This window comes from Psammomys obesus, unplaced genomic scaffold (assembly GCF_907164565.1).
Source record: "Psammomys obesus unplaced genomic scaffold, mPsaObe1.curated_primary_1811, whole genome shotgun sequence".
Lineage (NCBI taxonomy): Eukaryota > Metazoa > Chordata > Mammalia > Rodentia > Muridae > Psammomys > Psammomys obesus.
Window position 1 is genome coordinate 1,390 of NW_026594515.1, and position 5,588 is coordinate 6,977.

The 5,588-nt window shown below is 40.3% G+C and overlaps 1 pseudogene; it reads right to left on the minus strand.

Moving 5' to 3' along the window:
• Nucleotides 1-237: 237 nt before the first annotated feature.
• Nucleotides 238-927, minus strand: LOC129685594 (39S ribosomal protein L47, mitochondrial-like; annotated as a pseudogene).
• Nucleotides 928-5,588: the final 4,661 nt, after the last annotated feature.

The following is a 5,588-nucleotide window of genomic DNA, read 5'->3' on the forward strand; positions in this document are numbered from 1 at the left end:
GGGTTTTGTTTTGTTTATTTTTAACAAGAATAGCCCAGCCTGCCCCCACTACTAAACAGGGTTTCTCTGTGTAGCCCAGGCTGCTCTGGAACTCATTCTGTAGATATCCGCCTGCCTCTGCCTCCTGAGTGCTAGGCTCGAAGGGTGGGACACCCCTGACTGCCCAAGGGCATTTCTTTCTAAGCTGCTTACCAAACATCAGAATGCAGGCTGTGCTGCAAGAACATGAAACCATACTTCTGGACGTCATCTTAGACAATGCCTGACTTCTGGCCTTCCATAAACTTTTCTTTCTTGCTTCAATGTGGGTTTGTTACTCAAGTCTGACAAAGCGATTCACATAAGGCATCGCAAAAAGTCCATTCCTGTTGTATCTTTTATTCAGGTACAAAGGTATAGGCCACTGCTTGAATTTGTGCCAGCTGATTTATCCTAAGATGTCCCTTCTCTAAGCACCAAGTCTTGCTTTTTCTTGATTGGTCGTAAAGCATCTTCCCTCTCCAGGACAATTTTATCCAAAGTACTCATGGAATCAACAACCTTTTCTAACTACCCTGGCCTTGGTGATCTCTGTTAGGCCTCCAGCTCTAGAGTGAGAAGCGTGTTTCTTTCCTTTAGTAGGACATACCAGTGTTTGTGTGTATCTTCGTTGCTTTTGTTCATTAGCTGCTGGAAGGTTCATGAAGCTCCAGATTTGACTTTTTCATACCTTCAGTTCTCTGAGTCATCAAAAAATTCTTCTAATTTTTTCCTTGACAATATTGCATAAAGTAATTTACAATAGAGAAAAGATGTGACATTTGATGTGTTCTTAAGCAACAAAGAGAAAACCACAAGTAAGCAGGGGCTTTGGGATTAATTAGGGAGATGGCAGCCTTCAGGAACAGAGATGCCTCTACAAATACCCACTATCCTGGCCACAGCCATGTTTCTAAAGTTTTGTTTTGTTTTTCCCAAACTGAAATTCAGCTATTTAACTGTCTATCTATGGTGTTTTGATGCTAGGTCTCTCTGTAATCCTAACTTGCCTAGGACCCATTAACTAAGCCAAGATGGGGGCTGGAGAGATGGCTCAGAAGATAAGAGCACTGGCTGTTCTTCCAAAGGTCCTCAGTTCAATTCCCAGCAACCACATGGTAGCTCATAACCATCAATAATGAGTTCTGGTGCCCTCTTCTGGCCTGTTGGCATACAGGCAGCCCAAATACTGTATCAATAATAAATAAATCTTTAAATAAATAAACAAAGTAAACCAAGTTGGTGTCAAAATTGTGGCAATCCTCCCCCACCTCTGCCTTCTTTATTACCAAAGACAACCACTAGATTGAAACTCTTTTTCAAGACAGGGTTTCTCTGTGTAGCCCTGGCTGTCCTGGACTGCTCTCTATAGACCAGGCAGGCCTTGAACTCACAGAGACCCATGTGCCTCTGTCTCCTGAGTGCTAGGATTAAATGTATGTGCCACCACTGCCTAGCAAATTGAAACTCTTGAAATACAATAACAATATACAATCCTCACAATCCCATGTCATTATCCTTAGGTTAACAAAAAAATTCTTTTATTATCAAAACACAGGTTGAACACTTCTTACAAACTGTGAAGTCCAAATGATGCCAAATCCAAAACTCTCTAAAACTCTACATGATGTCATAGACAAAAATTCCACACTTGACTTCATGTGAGAGAGTATACATGGTACACTAAAACTACTTTAGAACTAAAGGCAGAGTTCATGCTTTGCATGTGGAGAGCCTGTGTTCAGTCTCCACCATCAAAATAAAAGAAACCTTAAAACTCAAGAATATCAGTATACTTCTGGTTCCAAGCACTTAGGAAAAGGAGAATACTCAATCTATACTACACTCTCGCTTTAGACAGAATTTTACTTATTGCAGAAATATTTGAGAAATCTATGTATATAGCATTCATTCGTCAACATGTCTGCTGTACCTATACATGCTAAATACTATGCTGAACATAGCTAGTGAACAGAAAGCTTAATGTAAAAAGACAACCGTATAAGCAATCAAACCATACATAACCTACAGATAGGAAAAAAGAGGAGCACTTCCTACAATGACTGTCTTACTTTTTGGCTTTTGGCGGTACTGGGCATTGAACCCAGGGTCTTGTGTATGATATACAAGTACCCTATCAATGAACTATTATCCCTAACCCTTTTGGGTTCTTTATTTCAAAACAAGGTCTCATAAGTTGCCTAGCTGAGTAGGCCTTGAACTATTACTCCCCCTAGCCCACCTCCCCAGTAGCTGAGATCACAGCCCGCACTATCAAGGCCTAGGTTGAATTGTGTTTAATATATTTTGCTGAAGGTTAGTTTAATGGTACAAAAGAAATTCAAGAGAGAGAGAAAATTATAAAACAAAACATGGCAATATTCTCTACCCCAGCAAGCTAAGGAAGCTGAACATGGCTTCACAGTGATAAGAGATCACAGAGGCACACAGATGTCAGACTACTACAAATTTTGTTGTGCACTTGGCATTATCATATAGGCAATGGAAACTGTTGCTAAGGAAGCTTTTGTTTTTGTTTGTTTTTGTATTGGGTACTGAATCCAGAGCCTCACATATCTAGGCAAGCACTGTCTACCAAGAAGGTACATCCACAGCCTTTTACAATTATTTATTTACTTACTTACTTACTTACTTACTTACTTACTTACTTATTTATTTATTTATTTATTTATTTATTTATTTATTTATTTATTTGGGTGTGTATGGGTACACCATTTGCATGTACACCTGCACACCAGAAGAGGGCGCCAGATCTCCAGATCTTACTATAGATGGTCATGAGCCATGATGTGGGTGCTGGAAATCAAACTCAGGTCCTTTGGGAGAGCAGCTGGTGCTCTTAACCGCTGAGCCATCTCTCCAGCTTTTATATTTCTTTTCCTTTGTAAATTTTGTGATAGACCTGACTAAAACTTGCCCAGGCTAGACTCATTCTGGGCAAACATTAAATGTGAGCTCTTCCTGTCTCTTAAGTAACTGGGATTTCAACTATACCATCTGGCCAGATCCACTGCAAGACATTTTAAGCAAAAAAGCTACCTAATTAATTTTGTACTATTTGTTGTGGTTGTTGAAAATGGAAGTCTCACTCTAGAGGTAAGACTGGCCTCAAACTCGATGAAATAAATCCTTCTGCTTCAACCTCCCAAATGATGGGTGGCTGCCACACCTGGCTACTTCATAATTTGAGGATTATTTTTCTGATATGAATGTAAAAGCTTAAGGAGAAATAGTAAGTCAGACCAGTCAATAGCAATTACATAGCAGTTCAAATAAGAGGTAATAGGTTTTAGACTCCTGTAGAACAGTAGAGCTGGAGAGATGACAGGTGGAGGGAAGCACAGGAAACAGACTCAACAAAACTTGTTAAAGGATTGACTGTCTGGGCAGCTGTATGTAGGGTGGAGATGCATGAAACCTGGGTTTGGGCATGGACCACTCCATGAATAGAGCAAAGGTATTCCGTGAGGTAGAGAACACAGAAGCAGTGGGTCTGGGAGCAGAAAGAGGGCAATGTTTAGTTATATAGAGTTTAGGATGTCTGAAGAACAACCACAGGGAAAATGTTGTGAAAGGTGCTAAAAGTTGCCAGAAATACTAAAAAATATAAGAACCACCACAATTTACAATGTAGTTCAATTCATAAAGTATATCATATGCATCTCATTTAAAGGCCTTCAAAGAGATCACAGGCTGGAAAGTTCAGACAAACATATCAGAGTTAAGTAACAAAAAAAACAAGGACTGGGGTAAATAAAGCAATTTGGGTTGCAAGAATGAATTGTAAGAAAAACACTTTTAAAGATCATAATTTAAAGAGCATAATCAAATCATTACTTACCTTCCAAACTTTTGAACTGGCTTTTTTTTTTTAATTTTTTTTTTTAAGATTTACTTATTTTATGTAGATGAGTGTTCTATCTGTATTTACACCTGCCAGAAGAGGGGATCAATTCACATTATAGATGGTTGTGAGCTACCGTGTGGTTGATGGGAATTGAACTCATGACCTTTGGAAGAGCAGACAGTGTTCTAATCCACTGAGCCATCTCTCCAGTCCTCTCTGGAACTTTTATTTATCTTTCTAAAATATCACAGCCTATTTGTTAAAGATACTACACTATCTTGTTTTGGTTTGATTTTTATATGCTCATGGATGTTTTGCCTACATATATGTATGTGTACTACTTGCACGCAGTGCCTGCAGAAGCCGTCAGATTACCCTGGGACTGGCTGGAGTTACAGATGTTTGTGTGCTAACATGTGGGTGCTGGTAGTCAAACCCTAAAAGGGCTCTTAAGTGCTGAGTTCTCTCCAGCCCCTGGAACCATAGCAACTTCAAAGTCAGGAAACAAGATATAATAAAGAAAAAGAAGCTGAGTGGTGGTGCAGGCCTTTAATCCCAGCACACAAGAGACAGAGGCAGGTGGATCTCTGCAAATTCCTGGCCAGCCTGGTCCTAAAGTGAGTTCCAGAATAGCTGAGATACATAGAAGAGACCCTGTCTCGGGAAGGGGAGGGCGAGAATGTGTTGGCATTTGAGTTCTGCTCTTACCGTATTAAGCAAAGCCAAAACCACACACACTACTTCTGCCTTTGTTAGTTCCCTTAGCCCTGCACCTATGTCTCTTCTGTAATACAGAACCTAAGCTGCAGCTACACCAGAACTCAGTCCATATCTCTTCACAAAGACTAATTCATGCCAGGGCCTAGACTTTCCTCTACCACCTTACCCTTTTCCTAGAAACCTATGGAATAATTCAAGAAAGAAGGACTGCTTCTCTCTGTCTGCTTCTCCCAAATGAGGGATATAGAGAAATTCTGGCCCCTGGCATTTCTGTATTCTTCCTAATAAAGTCAACATCACCTGACTGCTATCATAACATAATAATAACAGTAATAACAAAAAATAACAAGTCAGTCCTCTGAGACATACAAGGATCTCAAATCACCTCAATTAGTCTAGTCCCTGTTTTCTGTTTTCTGAACTTACATTTATTTATATGGGGGACATATGGAGGTCCAAGTACAACTACTTGCAGTCAGTTTCCTCCTTCAATCATGCAGGTTTTAGGATCATACTCAGGGTATCAGGCTCAGTGGCAAGTGCATTTACAACTGAGCCATCTCACTGGCCCTAGTCCTTGTTTATTATTTGTAAAAATAACCAACAAGGACTGGAACTGAACCTGCTATTTTCCTGGAGGGGTGGCATAGGCCAGGCCAGCTTCTTCTGAGCCAACACTGACATCCATGCTCAAGATGAAGTAGCCTTCACCAATCCTCAGCAAAGGGAGTTTGTGAGCACACAAGTGTTTATACTAGGTCTAGGATGATCATCCTCATGTTACAAATAATTATACCAAAGAAGCCAAGCACTCCAGGTGTTCTCGTGCTGGAAACTGGAGCCTACCTCTTCAGCCACAGGCTGTAGAGTAAGAGTCGCACTAGGATTCTGTCCCGGTAATATAGGAAAAAAAAGTATCTATCTATCCATCTATATGTGTGTGTGTGTGTGTGTGTGTGTGTGTGTGTGTGTGTGTGTGTGT